This window comes from Canis lupus, chromosome 34 (assembly GCF_011100685.1).
Source record: "Canis lupus familiaris isolate Mischka breed German Shepherd chromosome 34, alternate assembly UU_Cfam_GSD_1.0, whole genome shotgun sequence".
Classification (NCBI taxonomy): Eukaryota; Metazoa; Chordata; class Mammalia; order Carnivora; family Canidae; genus Canis; species Canis lupus.
Window position 1 is genome coordinate 22,514,923 of NC_049255.1, and position 21,270 is coordinate 22,536,192.

Consider the following 21,270-nt stretch of genomic DNA (forward strand, 5'->3'; position numbering starts at 1 on the left):
TAACATGTCTGTTACATGTTATGCAAGTGCTCACTGAAAAATCATCCTAAGGAATGAGGTAAAGGCATTTTTTTCCATAAAATTCTACAAGGAGAAGCTTTTTGACAGAAATACATCCTGGGTTTGAGAACTCTGAAGAACCACAAATTTCAGATCAAGGTATTTTAATCATTTTGTCTAAAAGGGTGTTTATTCTAAAGATCAATCAGATTATTAGAATTCATTGAGCCAATGATGGTCTAAATTTATTAAATTAACAGTGTTGAGTACCTTAAAACACTCTAACTGAAGTGTATCCTTACTCAAAGACTATAGATAAAATTACACGTACTATCAACTGGAAAATTTCCCTTATAAGGATTGAAAACTAATTAGATAAAGCTATTATATGATAATCACCTGTATCCACACTTCTTTCTTTATGTATAATCTATCATCTGTCTGTGAAGTTCTGTGACATACTGTGCATCCCATTGAACATGCCACACTTCTTAAAATCCTATTATAATTTGCAATTCTTCCTCTTATTCTAAAAAAGAAAAAGAAGCTCCCTCTCCTGGAGCTGATATGGTTTCTCATTGTCTATTACAGTCACTCAACCATTTATTCATCTTTCATATTTTTCAAGGACCTGTTATTTCCCAGGCACTAGAAATATAATGATGAAAGGCTCCTATCCCAGTGTGGATGACAGGCACTTGGCCATACCATTATAATGTGATATGGTAAATTCTATGAAAAATGTAGGTAAAAGGTTATGGAAACGGAGTGGAGGGGCATATAAAACCTGATACAGGAGGGAGAAGAAAGAATTGGCATTAAAAAGATGGTACTTAAAACTGAATATTGATGGATATGAATAAATCATTCATTCTTTCTTGCATTCATTCACTTATTGCAGCTCTGTCTCAAACAGTGAAAAAAAAAAAAAAGCCACCCTTGTCCTCAAGCAATTCAAAATCGACCCATGAAATAGATTTATAAGAACTACAGTATAACATGACTGCTGTTAGGATAAAGTTACATGTGTGAGTTTGGCACAGTAGGGGTAGGGCAAGAGGTGTACTGAGATTGGGAAGCAGAACATCAGGAAAGAATAAAACTGTTTCAGAAATAGAAGTCAGGTGGTGTCTGGGTGGTGGCTCAGGCAGTTGAGCATCTGCCTTTAGCTCCAGTTATGATCCCAGGGTTCTCGGATCAAGCCAAGTGGGGCTCCCTACTCTGCCAGGAGCCTGTTTCTCCCTCTTCCTAGCCTCTTCCCCCTGCTTATGCTCTCTCTGTCAAATAAATAGATAAAAATCTTTAAAAAAGAGAAATTTCCTTCTTTAATAAAGAAGAAAGAAGAAGGAAAGAAAAAGAAAGAAAGAAAGAAAGAAAGAAAGAAAGAAAGAAAGAAAGAAGAAAGAAAGAAAGAGAGAGAGAGAGAGAGAGAAAGAAAGAAAGAAAGAAAGAAAGAAAGAAAGAAAGAAAGAAAGAAAGAAAGAAGAAAGAAAGAAAGACAAGGAAAAGAGAAAAAAATACAAGTCAAGGCATATGCTATATTAGATAGGGAGGCAGGAAATAGCTTCAAGGCAGGCGAGAAAGACCCTGTGAAGATCCCACCATGCTGAGGATTTAGGGCTTTATCTGTTAGGTTACGTGGAAATCCTGAATGATTTTATGTATAAGCACCTTTTCTGTGGGCTACTATACATCCACTCTGTAATCATCTCCACTCTGCTCTGTGTCCCAGGAGGTCAATCCTTATAGTTGCATCAGTGGACTTTCTTGGCCTCCGGCTTTGACCAGCAGCTTTAGGAAATCAGAGAGATGGAGGGGAGTGGCAGCAGTGTGGCAGCTGCTATTAATGCCCTGCCCCATCTTCTTGATCCGGATGGTACACTCATCCCCCAGATGCTGCAGGTGTTGGCTGCCAGCATTATATTTTAGCAGCAATGAGGAGAGGCCTTGGATAGTGAGGGCTGTTTTATTAAGAGATGCCTAGGAAGTTATGCAACCCTCTACTTCAGCAGTGGCTGGTAACCAGTGGTTGGCTGAAGCAAGGATCTTGACAGCCCAGCACCCTTGGATCTGGGTAGCGCAACCTCTGTAAACAACCGAGACTGCAGAGCCCTTAGTGGATTCAGGCTGAGGTTGAATCTCTCCTCAAACTACACCCTTGTCTAGTTTCTGCCTTTGCCTTAACCTGTTTCCCTTGCCCCTTTAAAGGTTTTTCCTGAGAGCACTTCCTAAATAAATCATTTGCATAAGATTCTGGGCCTCAGACTCTGCTTCCAGGGAGCATGAATTAAGATAATTGGTACCAGAAACTGTCTTGTAGAGCAAACTCTAGAATTTTAATTTTGGAGTTGGATCATACGCTAGCCGGGTGGCGGTAAAGACTCTGTCCCTTGTGATAAGTGAAGTGTTGATAGTTCCTTGGATGTTGTGGCAGTACAATTACTGAGATGATGGAGATACATTAGCTTTTATAATGGCTCTGGCATTTGAGAGATACAGGAAAAGAATATAATTAAAAATGTGGAATTGAGTGGCAATTGATGGGTGCCCACTGCACATTCAGAAGAAAAAATAAGTAGTCATCGATTTAAAACTAACTGTGAAGGCCAGAGGTCCTCTTTGGCAGATTCTTTTTTTTTTTTTAAATTAACTAATTAATTAATTTATTTATTTATGATAGACATAGAGAGAGAGAGGCAAAAACACAGGAGGAGGGAGAAGCAGGCTCCATGCCGGGAGCCCGATGTGGGACTCGATCCCGGGACCTCAGGATCGTGCCCTGGGCCAAAGGCAGGCGCTAAACCGTTGAGCCACCCAGGGATCCCCTCTTTGGCAGATTCTTATCACTATACCTGGAGGGCATACTGAGCTGGTGAACAGACATAGGACCTAATGTGACGATGGGAGAACTTCATAGAAGCTGAGTTCACAGCCTAGGTAAGACTCTGGATGCCATGATAGGACAAGTGTGCTTCAGAGAGTGGGAGAGATAAACCATTCAAAAATTAAGTGACTTGTCACATCTGTGACACTTTTAGGGGACAACTCCTCCAAGGTAAAAATTATTGCAACTTATCCATCCTACCACTTAAAAAGAAGCAAAGTGCAGCATATGCCACGCTTGGGAATATATCATTGAATGATGTAGTAAGTGATGTGGAAAGCTGCCAGTTTTCAGTGGAAGCCCTAGGCAAGAAAGGGCACACCCAGTCCTATTACCTGGTCTATGATCCAGAAGATCCTATAATAGTGTAAGAGTTGTCGGTAGGAGATAAAGATGTATGTGGAGTCACTGGCAAGACCCAACAGAAGAGTTTCAAAGCCAGTAAGTGAGATTCTAGAACAAGATTATGCCATCCGCAGTAGAGAACAGCATTCAAAATGCAGCTGTTGAGCATGGCATATCAGTCAGGGTTCTTCAGGGAAACAGAACCAATAATACATAAAACTCATTTATGAGAAGGCACCTGGGTGGCTCAGGCAGTTGGGCATCTGCCTTCCACTCAGGTCGTGATCTCAGTCTCCTGGGATTGAGCCCCAAGTAGGGCTCCCTGCTCAGTGGGGAGTCTGCTTCTCCCTCCTCCTGCACTTGTTCATTCTCTCTCTCAAGTAAATAAAATCTTTTTAAAAAGTTATTTATTAGTAAAATATATGAATTTTATTCATATTTATAAAGGGAATTGGCTCATACAATTATGGAGGGAGAGAAATCCTATGATCTGCCAACTATAAGCTGGAGACCCAGAAAATCTGGTGGTATAACTCATTCCAAGTCCAGTGGCTAGAGAACCAGGAGCACCAATGTCCTAGGTGCATTGAACAAATTCACCCTTCCTTTGCGTTTTTGTTCTATGTAGGCCCTTAATGTTTTGGATGATGCCCACATCCATTGGTGAGGGAGATCTTCTTTCCTCAGTTTACTGATCAAATGCTAATTTCTTCCAGAGGCACCCTCACAGACATACCCATAAATAATATTTTACCAGCTATCTGGGCATCCCTTAAATTAGTCAAATTGACATATAAAATTATTCATCACAGGCTTACCTCTTGTCAACTTGGCATTTGTATGCATGTTCTTGAAGTATATTTAATCTCCAAATAAAAACATTAAGAAGGTCATAATTCCACCTTACATGATATAACTATTCTGTATATAACTGAAAATGCCCAATCCCTTCTCCAGAAGAGATGAAGTCCTTGAGTGATGTATACTCTTCTCCTCACATCCCATAACTGAAATATTATAAAATTAATAATACTTAAATACTGATGTAAAGTCAATAAATTCTATGTTATATAACAGGGAAATATGAGATGAAAGAAAACAAGGATATTTGCTTAATATGTGTATATATACAGAGAAACTTATTCATAAAAAAATTAGGAGGATACTCTCATGATAGTTCTATGCCTTATTTCTGATGCTGATCATGTGGTCATAACTGGTATTTATAACACCCTTCTTCTACCACCCATTCTGTATTCCCTTTGCCTTCAATGAACACCTCAGGTGGTCATGGTTCTTTACCTGGCAGGGTGACCCAAACCTTCATTCCTGAAGAGTCTGGGCTGTTAATAGTCCTACCTGGAATGACTTGTAATTTTCTATTGACCTTAATCACAAGGCATGGTAATGATAAGAGATGCCCTACAGAATCTCCTGTATTCCAGGCATACTCTTCCTTACTTCCATTGTGGAGTAGTGGTCCAATTTCTCCTTGGTAGTAGGGATCACAGGGATATTAAATATTGGCCAAAGGACATCAAGTAACCAAGACACCAGGGCTTCTCATTGTGAACTGGTAGCTGTCTGGCTGACCAACACATACATTTTAGCAGCTCTAAAAAATTATTCTTAAAGTGGAAAGATTGCACCTTGGATGAGCCTTAAGCAGATCCAAAGGGCATAAGTAAGCTGGACAAACAAGTGCCCCACACTTTCATGTCACCTAACACAGTCTCAACAGATACCAGTCATACAGCTCACAAATGTGACCTGTTGGGTGAATTCTCACTAGAAGAAGAACACATCCTTAGATGATTCTGCTTTGTATTTTAATGTGGGCCCCAAATCCACTGCTGTTACAATATAACCTTACTCATGGACAGCCGTGAAAGATAGTAGTAATAAGGAAAAAGTAGGTGGAGTTTTGTTCAGTATTATCCAATTTTGTTGAGCAACACATGTCTCAAAGTAAACATAACAGATTTATGGACAGTGGTGAATGCCTTGGCTCATTTGCTGGAGATATGTAGGGAGAAAAACTGGCATATTCAGGACATGGAGGTACAGGGAAGAAGAATGCAAATAGACATATGGGAATAGGCACAAAGTGGGAGGAATTTACCAGCATATGTTAACACAGTTCAGAGAGCATCCACTATTGAAGAGACATAAAACCACAAGGTACAGAGGATGACTGGTCTGATAGATTATAAATCAACCTCTGTGCTTACTCAAAGGACTCATGAATGGAGTAGTCATGGTGACAGTGATGGGGATTATCTATAGACCCAATAGCATGGACTCCATTTTCTCATGGAAGCTGATCCAGCTCGTGCCATAGCTAAACATTGAACCTATCCAGAAACAAATTCTGATTCTGAGCCCTTGATATGATACCATCCTTTGAGGGAATCGAGTGGACACTTGAAGGCAAGCTTATAATACTGGACCCTTCTCACCCCATCAAGGGTAGTAACTTGTGAACAAAGTGACACCTAGTCTGAGTATGTATTTACCTTATCTGTCAGCAATATCCCAGTCAGAACCACACGCAAGAGCTCACGGAGTGGTCTACTGGATCGGATTCCACATAATATCACCTCAGACCAAGACATCCTCTTTATTGCAAAGGGGGTGTGGTAGTGGGAACATGGCAAAAGAATCCTCCTGGTACTTCCATATAGTCAATGATTTAGAGGCTGCTGACTTGACAGAGGATGGAGATGCCCATTTTAAGGTATAGCTTTCAGGACCAGCTTAGAGATGATACCCTGTATTAGGGCCACTAGTCCTCAGAAAGGACTACATTTGTCCTAAACCAAGGCCATTACATGGTACTGTGTCCCAAAGAGATAGAATACATGAGTTCAGAAATGAAGAGATGGAGGAAGGCATGACCCCAATTAGCCATCATTCCAGGGCTTACCTGAAAGAATTTGTATTTCCTGTCTCTTCTACTTTAGATCCTATAGATCTAGAGATTCTTTTTCTAAGAGAAGGGGTTCTTCTACTCAGAGACATGCCAGAAGTGCCACTCAACTTAGTTATGGTTGATATCTAATCACTTCAAGCTCTTCAAATAGACCAACAAGCAAAACAAGGAGTTAGTATACTCACACAATTGTATACACTGGGGTATTTGAATACACACTGGGGTATCTTAACCCGATTATCCTAAGGAGGTAGGGTTGCTGCTACTTAACAAGAGGAATATGTTGGGTGCTAAGGTGAACTACAGGATATCTCTTGGTACTTCCAGGATGAACTTTAATTATAAAGGAAAGTGCACCAATCACGGTAAAGGAATGGTAGCCAGGGTATCAACGCTCAGGGGTGAGAGTCTGAGTCATCTCACCAAACAAGGTACCTTAGGCCATCTGACGTTCTAGGTGGGAATAAGAGGAATTTAGAAGGGGAGGAGAAGGAAATGATGAGTATCACTTACAAACTTGAAACTAATACCGGCAAAGGAGGCAGTAATTCATCCTGCTAATGCTCCTCTTCCAAGTTTCCCTAGAACTTGAGACCAACCCAAACTATGAAGAGGCTGAGAAGAGATGGGAAATGCTAATTGTGAGAAGCACATGTATCTGAGAAGTACAAGTGATGGGCTGTAGCAAAAGCTATGGGACCTCTCCCGATGCCCTTTTGCTGAGCCAGTGCACTCACACCCCAGTGGCTGCAGGTTTTAGCTGAACTGCTCAAACTGGCCTGTTACTCTGGGGAATTGCCCCAGGAAGCTGCCACACCCAGCGATTTCTGAGAAGTTAAATGGTCTCCTCCCCCTTGGGTCAACCAATAGCTAATGTCTGACTAATGCACACATCAATGCAGCCCTCCTCTTTTGGGCAGGAACACCTCTGGCTACAATCTGTTCTACGTACAGCCTCCTGTGGGATTAGAGTGAGCCTAACTCGTCCTGAAATCGGATTTTTGACAAGCTCTGCCTTTAGCCTTCTCTCCCTCTTCTTACTCCCTCCCAGATTTCAACTGAGTACTCCCTCATAAATCACTTGCGCGGACTCTGTGTCTTACCTCTGCTTCTAGGCTACCAGATTTGATGGCTGTGCTGATGGCTCATCCCTCTACTAAGGACCACAGTTTCCTCTGGCTGTCATTTCCCGTAGCTGCAGCCTCTTGCTGGAGTTTAATAAAAGGCTTTTTCCCCTTTTCCAGTAGGATATGCCTCATGCTGGTGGCTTTTTTCCTGTTGATAGTCCTGGGGTCTTTCCCATTCCCTCAGTCTTGTTCACCTCTTTGCAAACAGTCCCTTCATTTAATTCTTCTCAATTCCCCCATTTCTGTGACATTAATTTCTTGTCGCAATCCTGACAAATTAGATGGGGACAAGCAGGGAGTCATCTGATCAGGTTTATGTTGGAAAGGTCCATCTGGCAGCAGTATGGAGGAGAGATTGAAAAAAAAAAAGCAGTTTATAGGTTATTGTAATAATCCAGAATGTAATTGAAAGTGTTCAAACTTCAGTATTCATGGAGATAGCATTTTGGGGGTATGTTTGAGAGACAGCAAGGCAGTAAAATTGGTTTAGAGATGAAAATGTCCTAACACTGAGAGAACTAAAACCACATATATTGTCTTATGAATTCGGTAAATAATAACTGTGTTCTTCAGATAAATTTACTCTTATCCTCTAGGAGCTTGTGGTCTTAATGGAATATCATGCCTGTTCTGATAGTTATTATACAAGGCAAAACAAAATGAGTATTATACTAGAGTTCTAGGCAAGAGACTGTGAAAGTGCATAAAAAGGGATAGCCATCGTTCTAAGGTTATAAAGTACAAAATTGCCTAATTTCTATAGCTAAACACATCTTCAAAGAAATTGTTACATTACCCAAACAAATCTGAGTAACTCCTTAAAATTACCTCAAAAGCCGTACGTGGATATTTAGCATTCATCTCCCAGAGGCTGTTTAATTATCTTAATCACCATCACTACTGGTGTTAAAAGAATTACAAAGAACTTGCTATTAAATATTATTTGAACAGTCATTGGCATTTGATGAGTTTAATGTGTATATAATTGCTAACTCTAAATTTTTATATAAGTATAGTGGAGTAATGAATATAGGCTATGTATGTAGACTTCATAATTACACAAACCATATATTTTATTACATATTATGTATTCTGTATATGTGAAAATATAAAATATATTAAAATTATATGTTGAAATTGCATATGAATATCTCATCTTAGCCCAAGTATTTATTTTGGCAAAATAAAGAATTAAATGACTAGGTTATCTTTTGCTCCTCTAGAAATGAGTAATAAGCAAAAATATGAAAATGTAAACAAATACCTGAAGATTTCGGAAAACAGGGTGGCTCTAAGGTATGGTGGGTATGAGGATAAACGTCTAAAGAGAGGGTTGTAGGATAGCTAACTAAGCTATGAAAGCCTTATTGTCTATGCTAGAAATGTCATTGGAACTTAGTGGCTGATTGAATATAGCAGAGAATCTAGGTTACTGTGAGTTTTCCAGTTTGGTTGACTGATTGGATATAATTCAACTTACCCAGAACTGTAAGTAGAGTAAATAGGAAGAGGAAGATTGGCTTTTGCTGAGAAAAGAATATAGGAAAAATAGGCAGAATTGTAGGTTCTGAGGAAAAGTTAACCCAATGCCAGTGTCGACCCTGGAATTTGTGGATTTATTTGGTGGGTAAAGGAATCTAAGGACATCCCTCCTTGCCCAGGCACACACACCTGCTGTTATCCAGGTGAAACCGCACTGTCAGTTCCAGTCTCTTGTTCTCCTACCCACTCTGCAGGCACCCAGGGTGGATACTACTAGAAAACAGGTCCTTTGCAAATTCTCTGTTCCTTCTGTGGTGTATCTCAATTTAGGAAATTTCTCTTCTTCTCTTCTTCCTGAGATTACATACTCATTGCACTGCAGGAATTTAATTTCTCCTCCCTTAGTTACACATTCTCTCACTGCACTTAAGGAATTCCAGTTACTTCCTATCATTTTTTAATCACCCTATTTGGCAAATCTTTTGAACATACTCTCCTCTCATCACTATTCCTGTCCTCTGAAAACAAATCTAGCATTCTCCCCAAGTCCATTCCCTCAGTTCTGTTCTCTCTCCTTCATTTATTTTTTAAATGTCCTGTTCCTGTCTCTCTTTAATGAAAGCAGCAGAATGCCTTGGAAGAACTCTTTGGAAGGGAAAAAGAATTCTGGTTCTGGTTTTGCCAATGGTGGCTGTTCAGCTTTGGGCAAATATTTTATCTCTCTGGGCTTCTGGTTACTCATTTGTGAACTATAGGAAGAGGCTGAAATAAATGCACATTAGCAACTTTCCTATCTGTAAAGTTCTAGGACACTTAGTTCACCCTAATAGTTCTGATAGTGGATCCATCTATTCATCCTTTATGGATCATGATTTTATGTTTGTTATTATATTTGTGGCACTGTATTTAAATAACCTCATTCATTTATTTAGGTAATACATATTTATTAAGATAGTGCTGACTATATGCCAGGTACTGGCTCAGCTCAAAGAGCAGGACAATCGTGGTCAGTCCTTTTAGAGCTTACTGTATAACTAGGACTACAAATGAACATTCACAAGTGTGATGAAGGTAGCAGAAGATACAAGTAGAGGGTACTCAGGGATGCAAGACAGAGGAGTGTCTCCTCATCAGGGAAGCCTTCCTTAAAGAACTTCAGACAGAGTCCCAAAGGAGAGGATCCTGGGAAGGGAAACGAAGAATACTCCAGACAAGGAATAACATCTTAGAATGCCTGGAGACGAGAGAGAATAAGGATTTGAAAGAAAGTCTGGATAGCTGGAGAAGAAAGAATATAGAAGCAAGAAGGAAATAGAGGTAGGTACGTGGTTAGATTTTGTTCAGGGCATTCTGAATGACCTTAAAGTTTTGAACTCTATCCTGTGAGCAACAAAGAGCCTTTGCAAAGTTTTAAGTAGGGACAGTCCCTGCTTATATCTACATTTTTAAGAGTTTCAATCTAGATTCATAATGATAATATAAATAAAATAATATAAATAAAATAATAAATAAAAATATATAAATATATATATAAATAAAATAATTTTTACTGCATGCTTACTATAGGCACAGCTGTAAATTATCTAACTTAATTCTCAAAATGACCATATTAGTTTCCTAGGGCTGCTGCAATGAATTGTCACAAAATGAATGGTTTAGAATAACAGAAATTTATTCTTTCACAGTTCCAGAGGCTAGAAGTCTGAGAACAGGATATTGACAAAGTCATGCTCTGTTTACAGAATCTAGGGGAGAACCCTTCTTTGCTTCTTCCTAGCTTTCGGTGGTGGCTGACAATCCTTGGTATTCCTTCACTTGTAGATTCACTAATCTCTGCCTTCATCTTCACATGGCCCTCTCTTATGTGTCTCACATCTTCTTCCCTCTGTCCCTTTGCATCTAAATTTCACTCTTTGTTGGGACACCTGGGTGTCTCAGTCTGTTAAACCTCTGACTCTTGGTTTCAGCTCAGGTCGTGGTCTCAAGGTCAAGGAATAGAGTCTTGAGCCAGGCATCAGGCTCAGTGGGGGAGTTTGCTTCTCCCCCACCCATTTGCCTCCCCCCTCACTTTTTGTCTCTTTCTCTCTCTCTCTCTCTCTCTCTCTCAAATAAATAAATATTTTATAAATAAACAAATTTCCCTTGTTATCAGATGCACACTAATCTAGTGTGACCTGATCTTGATTACATCTGCCAAAACTATTTCCAAATGATCCCATTCTGCAATTCTGAATCCATATGAATTTATTTTTATCTAAGCTACCACAGCAACTGTGAAAGGTTAACCCAATTTGGGACACCAGGAAACCGAGGCACTGTGAAGTTAAGAAACATGTATAAGGTCACAAAGTCAATATGTGACCAAGGTGGGTGGGCAAGGAGATCCCAGTAAGGAAACTATTGCAAAGTGATGGGGGTGATAGTAGTGAGACTGGAAATGTGGATCATTCTGATAAATATTTTTAGGATTTATTAGATTTATTTAACTATTTGAGAGAGAGTGAGAAAAAAAGCCTGAGCAGGTTGGTGGGTGGGGGGGAGAGGAGGAGGTGGAGAGCTTAATTTAGGACTAGATCCCATGACCCTGAGATCATGACCTGAGCCAAAATCAAGAGTTGGTTGCTTAACCAACTGAGCCACTCAGGCACATCATGATAATTATTTTAAAATTAGAATGAATAATATATGTTAAAGGTTTGATGTGAGGAATAAATAAGAGGAAGGAGTAAAGAAAAACTACAAGTTGCTGACATGAGCAACTGAATGGAATTTCTATCATTTACAAACCAGAGAGAGCACCGGCCAAAGGGTAGGTTTGGAGAGAAAAACGGATAGATTCAGGGTTGTCAATGTTGAGTGTGGTACCCATGGGGCATCTGATTGTAGATGGATATAACTATCTAGAGTCCAAGAGAAAGATTTGGGCTAGATCATCAAAAAATAGAATCATTCCTTCATCACTTATCAAATATTTATGAGTATCTAACAAGTGTAGTCACCATTATAGACAGCAAGGACACAGCTAGGACAAAAGACAAAGTTCCTGCTCTCATGGAAATGTCATTCTTAATGGGGGAGACAGACAATAAACAGCAAAAGTAAATAAGACAATTTCAAATAGAAATCAGTGAAGTGTAGACAATAAAAACAAGTAATACAAAGATTTATGATTGGTACAGTTTACTTTCTTCAATTTAAATGATTAAAGTTGGTTTCTCAGGCAGCACTGGTGGCTCAGTGGTTTAGCACCACCTTCAGCCCAGGGCCTGATCCTGGAGACCCGGGATCGAGTCCCACGTTGGGCTCCCTGCATGGAGCCTGCTTCTCCCTCTGCCTGTGTCTCTGCCTCTCTCTCTCTCTCTCTCTGTGTCTCATGAATGAATAAATAAAATCTTTTAAAAAAAGTAGGTTTCTCTGAGGAGGTAATGTACAGGAGCTGACTTCATGGGCCTAAGTGTACAAAAACCCAGAAGCAAAAATGTTTTTGTAGTTTGTGAGGAACAGAAAGAAAGTCAGCATGGTCGAAGCATAGGGTATCAAAGGAGTGAGGGAGGATAATGGAGATGAGGCCAATACATCAAGGTCTGTAGGAATTCTTAAAATTGTGTGTGTGTATGTGTGCCCGTGTGTGTGTGTGTGTGTGTGTGTGTATGTGTGTATCTTTGGGAATAACATAAAGCCATGAGAATGGGGACACTAACAGAGAGAGGGGAGAGAAAGCAGACTGAGGCCAAAGAAAGGCTTACCATTATATGTCTCATGAAGAAGAGGCAGTCAGACCATAAAATAGGAAATAATATACCTTCATGTCTACTTCCCCTATTAAATTGAAAGTGCCCACAAAGTGCCAAAAAGTGTCTTGTACAAAATTATATCTATAAATATTCAACATATTAATTTCAGATAGATGAAAGATAATAGTAGAACAAAGACAAGATAGGACCCCCATTTGTGGTATTTTTCATCAATGGTATAAAGTTCTTCTTTTTTTTTTTCCTGAGTTTACATCCTTGGCTATGTGACTTTACTGGTTTTTGCATGAAAGTAATATAGTATGAATTCCCAACCCTTGAATTTCATAGGGTTTGTTTGACTGTGTGGCTAGCATTGGCCAGTGGCATGAGGTAAACTAAGAGTGTGCCAGTTCTGAGTGTGAATGTGAATGTGTGTCTCTTCTTAGACTCTTCCATATCTGCCATCATCTGAGAAAGACATGCCCTAGCTAGACCCAGGAAGAAGGAAAAAGAAATACATAGAGCACAGCTGCTCTATTATGATGCCCCATCAAGCCCATCCCAGAGCAAAGGACCCTGGCTAAGCTGCAGGTATACAAATGAGTCCAGCCCTGTCAACTCACAGGCATAGTAGTTAGAAAACAAAGGTTTGGTGTTAAAACTGTTCAGTTGTAGGATGGTTTGATACACTGCAATAGCTACTGATTCACCAGTATTTGAAGTGGTGACCTGGTTGGACAAGCTATAGGATAATGAGGTACTGATCGGTGAGTCAGGGAAGGGCATGGAAAAAGCAGTTAGTCATCTCCAACATCCACAATATTTCATAGAAGTCCTAAGAGTCCAGTAGAAATATCTGCAGAGTTGGTTTAGAAAGGAACATACTTTTGAGAAATGATTCATCTTATTCCCTGTATGAAGCCTGCTAAATTAACCCAAGGTCTAGGGTAAAATGATTAAGCTTTTCTACATGAGGGCAGTGCTTGGTGTTTACGAATCATCATTTATGATGACAAATAAACTGAATTATAGATGTTGGATTACATTATTAAATTACTTACCTTCTTAAAGATATTGGAAACAATTTACTCAATGTTAAAAAAGAAAAATGGCAAAGCCTATTTCTAAAAGCAACCCAGAATTGTTAATTCCAATTTTAAATGTTGAAAAAAGTAGTAGAAAATTGAGAGACCCATTCAATGGTCATGAAAAATATAATAAGCCTAATAGTAAAGGAGATGGTGTCTGGAGTCAGAGATATACCAGATTGAATTTCAGCTTCTCTGCTTACTTAGCTGTGGCCACCATGAGAACACACCTCCTGAAATTACAGGGAGCATAGCTTACTAATGGCTCTGGCTACTGGATTGAAATCCTTTCTCATGTTTGGGTTGAAGCCATGCCTTCCATGGGCTGCTCAGGCCAATGACTGAGAATGGCAAACATACTTGGCTAACCCTTTCTCTTTTGTCAATCACTTTGGCTCAAGGGCTCTCAACAATTTTGCCAAAACTTCCTTAAACTTCAGGCAAGCTAGGATGAACCCCTAGTCAACCCCTACTCACCCAACCCCTACTCCCACCTCATCACCTCCTTCATTCTGAGTCTAACTTGTATTATGGTCTGCCTCCTTCATCTCCCTCAGTATTTTCTTCCACACAAACATTTTCTCTAGTAAATATTTTGCACATTTAATAGCGTCTTGGCAGCCACTTCTTAAAGACCCCAGAATAACGCTCTGGCCTCCCTGAGTCTCAATCTCCTCACTTGTAAAAGAGAACCTATTCCATAGTATTATAATAAGGTTTAAAGGAACCAATAAGTTTAAAACAAAATTGTACACTGATAGGCTTTTATAAAGGTTGAATTAACTAATGCAACCTTTCATTATTCATGTCATTATTATTATTACTCCTTAAGGGGTGGTTATTATTTCTTGAGTCAGAAACATGAAACACATTAGCACATCTTGGGCTGAGGACTACTAGGAAGAAATAGATATAAAATAAATGAAAAATGGAAACAAGCTATATGTACAATTAACACAAATATAAAAGTTCAAAAAAATCATCAAGGCCTCAGGCTATTTTATCTAATGGCCATCTAAAGTGAAAGATGGTATTCGATCCCAGGGTGAAGTAACCTGGCTTTGGTGTTACAGAGCCACTGGAGATTCAATGCTCTTTGATTATGGAAAAATTCAAGAGCACTCAGGTTAAACCGGGCTATCTTCTCCCAAATATAAATCAGCGTGTCAGGGAGAGGTCTCGCAAATGCAGCAAAATATTTTTCTTGGCTTGAATTATCCCGATAATTACCTACATTCTGTATTTTGCTTAGGTTGAGAGCACACAGGTAATTAATGATCTTCATTTGACAGTGATTACAATTTGGGATCATGATTTACTTAACATTATTTGTCTGAAACTGAAAATGGAGGGCAACTGAAGGAGTGAGGTTTTTTTCCTCAAAGAAAATAACTTAATAAAACTTAATAAAAGAGTTCAGGATCACTTCTTTCTATGTCAAACGTAATTAAATATGTTTAAAGAATAAGAAAGGATTACCAAGGGAGTTTAGTTTTTCTTTTTTTAGACATCGTGCCTAGTACATTAATTCTCAATAAATATGTTGCATTTAATTATGTTGGAATATTTCATATATAGAGTACAGGATTGGGATAATCTTTATGCAGATCCGCCCTACAAATCTAGGTGGAAGGATGAAAGCAGAATGATGAACAAGTTGAACATTCAAGGTCATTCCCAGCTTTAGGAATATTTATGACACTATTTTGGAATGTTTAATCCAACCGTAAATTCCATTTTATGTAGCAAAGTGCTGTTTAAATTACTTATCCCAGAAAGAGCTAATCAGGTTAGCTTCTAATCATATAATTAGAAATCAAATTAGCTATGGTTGAGAAAAGTTGCACAAAAAACTGCTATATTTGAATGTGATGGCTTGGTTGCTTTCTCTTTCTTTCTTTCTTTCTTTCTTTCTTTCTTTCTTTCTTTCTTTCTTCCTTCCTTCCTTCCTTCCTTCCTTCCTTCCTTCCTTTCTTCTTTCTTTCTTTCTTTTTTTCTTTCTTTCTCCCTTCCTTTCTTTCTTTCTTTCTTTCTTTCTTTCTTTCTTTCTTTCTTTCTTTCTTTCTTTCTTTCTTTCTTTCTTTCTTTCTTTCTTTCTTTCTTCTTTTAGTGGCTCATTGGTATAAGTGAAGGCTATAATTCCAGGACATCTAAAAGACCTTGAAATGCTCTATTGCTTTCAGAATAGTTTGGGACCTCCAGTGAGCATCTTTTAAGAGTTCATCAGGACTTTGCTGTTTTTCTCATAACAACTGCCTCCAGGCAATAGGTAGATCATTGGTTTTAAAGTTATGGTAATGCTGTTATTTCCTGATCTGCTTTCCTCTTTCTTCTGCCCTTCTCTCTGTCCTTCAAAAATAGTTGTCAGACAGACCTGAGTGTGGTCCCGGCTCAGCATATAGAAGTTATGTGGCCTAAGAAGGGTCCTTGACCCCAACTTCATCTAGATTTCCTCCTCAATCCTTAATAAAGTACTAAGCCCATAGTAAATGCTCAATAATATTTGTTGAGTAAATGATTTTATAAAATGAAATCAACACAGCAGGTACCCCAAAGAATTACCACAAGGAATCATACAAAGGCACACAGATTGCCCCATATTTGGCAATACTATAAGTTGCTTATTATTATGTTATTAGTGATATTAAACATAAGATGTGTTACCTTGATCCTTAACTCATAACACCCGTAACTGGGTCACGTAGTGGAAGTCTCCCTGCTTTTAATCTTCAACCCCTACTTTCCACAGTACTGCCATGTTACTTTTCTATTTATCATGACAAGCCTGTGACCTCCATGAATGTCTCATCTTTTATGGATATGGCCTTCAAACACCTAACAGTAAAAAGATAAAATAAAATAAAAATTAAAAAATTAAATATGTACCTCAAAAATATGTACAATTACTTATTTATAATATCCATGGACCACTAAGATGTCATACTACTTACATTACAAACACCTAAAAATAAACCTTAAAAAAAATCTGATCAAGATGAAATGTACGCTAGTTTAAAAGGTTTTGCTAAACATAGTGGGTCTGTTGTAATATTCATGCCAAGATGTGTGCATAGAATAAAGTCCATTCAATATTTGAAGTATCAAGTAGTCCTCTTGATATGTCTTTTTTTTTTACTTTTTTTGGTTTGACTCTACCAGACCTGCTTGCATTTTAATTTACAAAGTTGCTGATAAAGAGCCAGTTCTCATATTAAAGGTGACAGCCCTGCTGTGTTGGTCTCCTATGGCTGCTGCAACAAACTACCCGAAACTTGGTGGCTTAAAAGGATAGGAATTTATTTTCTCACAATTCTGGAGGCCAGATGTCTGAAAATATTTTCACTGGGCTGAAATCAAGGTGTTGGCAAGGGCTGCAACTCCCTCTGGAAGCATGCTCTGGAGGACAGTCCTTTCCTCGCCTCTTCTAGCTTCTGCTGGCTGCTGGCAATACTTGGTTCATGATCACAAATTCTCTGCTTTTATGATGACATTGCCTTCTCTTCTGTCTGTATCAAATTTTCCTCCAACCCGCTTTTATTACGATACATGTGATTGCATTTAGGGCCCACCCTGATGATTCCAGATAATTTACTTATCTCAAAATCCTTAACCACAAAAAAAAAAAAAAAGAAAAGAAAAGAAAAGAAAAGAAAAGAAAAGAAAAGAAAGAAAGAAAAAAAAAATCCTTAACCACAGCCGCAAAGTCCTTTATTCCTCCCACCCCCATATAAGGTAACAGTCACAGGTTTCAGAGATTGGGACATAGGTATCTTGGGGGTAGAGAGGGAGCACATTATTCAGCCTACCCCAGTTTCTTTGCGGATATGTTTAACAAGCCTGGATAGGCAAGAATTCTGAAATGGCTCCTAAAATTCCCATTCCCTGGTACACATGCCTTGTGTAAATCCTTCCCCTTAAGTATAGATGGAACTATAATTTGGACTTCATTCCCGTAATTCTATTTTCTTACATGGCAAATGGATTTTGAAGCTGCTCATTAAGGTCCCAAATCTGATTATTTTGAGTTAATCAAAAGGAGGACTATCTGGATAGCCCCGACTTAACCAGGCAGCAGCTCTTAAAGAGGAAGCACTCTGAAGCTTGAGAGAGATTTTCTCTTGCTGGTCTTGAAGAAGATGGAAGCTGCCATGAGTTCTACAACTAAAAGCAATTGAATCCTGCCAACAACTTGAAAGAGTTTGGAAGAAAACAGTAAGGCTCCCAAAGGAGGGAAGCCCCAGTCTCCACTTTGATTGTAGCCATCTGGTGTAGACACCAGAGCAAAAGATCCATCTAACCCATACACAGACTCCTGACCCATGAAGACTGTGAGATAATAAGCAATAAACAGGTGTTGTTCTAAGCCATCTGCTTGGTGGTACATTGTTAGTTAAACCAAGAACTAGTAGTAGAATAGCAGCATAAAGCCTTTTGTGAGAATTAGGATAGCTAAAACTAGACAAAGTTGTTCATTGATATGGATACATGCCAATGGCAATATGTGGCTATATTCTCAATGTAAATAAATGAGAGGCAGTACCACTGTCACCCCCTTGGCCTTGTGGGCCTCCCAATTTATTCATCTTAGGGTACTTTGCTTACTCATGTTTGACTTCTGGCTAGTTGACCTAAAACTAGGATGTCTGGCAGATCTAGCAGTATCTGAAATCATTACCATGACATTTAAGGACCTCTACAATGTGATTTCAACCTATTTTTGGAACACTCTCCCTATCCACCTCCCATCTTTGTGACCCATTTATTCAAACAATGATGGAACACTCCCTGATATCCAAATGTAGAGTTTTATTTTCCATATTTTCTAAAACTCTAGTTCAACAGCTTCTCTAAGAATGCCCTGTTTCCCTTCACTTGCTAAGTTCCCTCTTATTAATCAAGAACCAGTTCTGACCTCTTTGGGAATCCTTTTCAGCCAACTACCATTTTTAGTATGGCTGAAATTTGTCACATCTCTTTCCAACAGGCCGTTGCATGTTCCTTTGGTATAGCACATTTATCACATTATCATAGTACGTTTTTATTGAATTTAGTACTTGGTTGTGAGGCTGTAAGGCCGCTACATTTTATCATTGTCTCATTCCCCCCTTGTGGTGGACATCTTCACTTCTGATGATAACACACATTTTTTTCTTTGGGAAACGATTCTCCATGTGTTTTGTGTTGACCATCAAGGCTTCTTATTCCCATGATGGCAAGACAAGTGGACCAATCATTGTACCCTGATGCCGAGGCCATAGTCTGTGCTGGCATGTGACTAAAGCTGAGAAACTAAGAGCTTCGCAGCTCTTAGTTTCCCATTTTTCTACTCGTTAGATAGGATGCTGCCCAATTCATGAAATGCTTAATAAAACCAATGACATCTTCAAAAACAAACAAAATTGGGAAATAAGAGCCCTTTCTACTTTTTAAAAACGATGCCAGTAGAGAGCTATTTTATCTTCTTTAACTGAGATTGTGGAGGACATAAGCCTCAGATTACTTGAAATGGTAAGTCAAGCCTTATGGAGTTTCTGCCATTAAGGAATGAAGCCAATAAATAGGGAGAAACAGAAGAGATGGGAAATTTTCAAGGATTTATTACCCCGGATTTGGATGTCCCCAAAACTAGATCTATCCATGCCCCTTCTGAAACTTTTTCATGTCAGCTCATTAAATCTTCTCTTTGGAGTGGATAATTGGATTTCCATACATTTTGCAGAGTTCTGCTTGAACACATCTGGGGTACTTAACAAAGTAGACTGGTTCACAGAAGGTGTTCACGTAGTTGTTCAATAAATAAGCATTATTCCAAATGTCTTGTATTTGTTGGGGGAAGGTATACTATTATTTTTCCCTGCAGAAAAGAAACTAAAAGAATCTCAAACATATATAAATCATTATGAAATTATTTTTAGAACTCTTTTGTGTTAACCTTACTCTTCCATGCAAAAAACCTCTAGTAATCTGGCTTCACTTTCTCACATCGTCATTACATGTTTAGAGGTAATTACATGTCTATGATAAATAGGGATTGCCATGGCTAGACTCAGACTCACTTGCTTTTGACTTGTTGATGCCTTTCATTTTGTTGTTTTTGTATTTTTTATTTTTACCAGTAAATTGATTTCTGTGATCTTTCTTTACCCCACTTAAGTCAAACACTAAAAGACTTACTGACTTGTTGAAACTATCAAGTCCTAATGCTTTAAACTTTTGATTTAGGGATAGAAGGGCAATGTGCTTATGTGCTTCTGTTTACTCATTAGTTTTTGAAAATTTTCTAATGAAAACTACTTGAAAAATATTTTAAAAAATATTTTATTTATTTATTCATGAGAGACACACAGAGAGGCAGAGAGATAGGCAGAGGGAGAAGCAGGCTCCATGCAGGGAGCCTGATGTGGAACTCGATCCCAGGACCCTGGGATCATTGCCTGAGCCAAAGGCAGACACTCAACCACTGATCCATCCAGGTGTCCTGAGAGTCCCAAGAAATAATTATATAGCAATCTACACCTTTTCTCTGGGACAATTTAAAAATAATAATTTAAAGGAACACATCAGATCTCAGAATATTAGAAAAATGGGTAATTTGTGGGATTTACATATCGTTATCCAGGAATTTAATAGTAAATATGTGTACTGTCATAATTTTTAAAAAAGATGTTATTTATTTATGAGAAACAGAGAGAGAGACAGGCAGAGACACAGGGAGAGGGAGAAGCAGGCTCCACGCAGGGAGCCCGACGTGGGGCTTGATCCCGGAACTCCGGGATCATGCCCTGAACCGAAGGCAGACGCTCAACCGCTGAGCCACCCGGGCTGCCCTGTTATAATTTTTCTAAAGAAAAAATTCCTTACAATCCCGTGAGAATCAATAGAGACCATTTTAAAATAGTGTTCACATTCATTAATATCCCAGTGGCATGCACATCTTCCATGCCAGGAAATCACTCATATAAAGGGAAAATTGGAATATAATAAATCATTGCTGTAGCTTAGTTATGAAAACAAACAAAAATGAGTGGAGCAATATCCAGGTCCATCATTAGACTTCCAATTTTTTATAATTATATAATATAATATAATGCTCCCTGCATGGAGCCTGCTTCTCCCTTTGCATATGTGTATATATATATATATATATATATATATATATATATATATATAATCTCAGGCCTTATGGAGTTTCTGCCATTAAAAAATGAAGCCAACAGATAGGGAGAAACAGAGACAAGTAATAGTATATAGTAAATGTAAATAGTAAATGTATATATATATTTCCAGGACTCTTTTCATCTTGCAAAACTGCAACTATACCCACTAAACTATATATATATATTTGAGGGACATCTGGAGTTCCTCAATTTTTACCTTTTAGGATCTTTCACAAGAAGACCTTCAGGTTTGTAAACTGACCCTAAAGAAATCGAAGGGAAAATCAATATGATTTTTGCAGAAAATAATAGCAAAAACCATCTTGGTGCGCTGGGCATTTGAAATCATTTTTCTGTACAAGTTCTTGTAACAAACAAGTGCAAAAAATTAATAATTACATCTTTAGGCTATCATTATAAGGGCAGTTTATGAAATTAGCAAACAACAAGCTTGAATGTGTTTCTTCCTTTTTTAAATTTCTCTCCTTTGATTGTTGATAAAATACTGTTAAAGTAAATAT

General features: G+C 38.6%; 1 protein-coding gene across 1 annotated transcript in view; it reads left to right on the forward strand.

Moving 5' to 3' along the window:
• Positions 1–9,854: 9,854 nt before the first annotated feature.
• Positions 9,855–21,270, forward strand: part of CLDN16 (claudin 16) — a 74,117-nt gene continuing 62,701 nt past the window's right edge. Inside the window, exon 1 of the mRNA XM_038583270.1 lies at positions 9,855–10,087. The gene's annotated coding sequence lies outside the window, so the exon portion shown is untranslated. The remainder of the gene's footprint in view (positions 10,088–21,270) is intronic.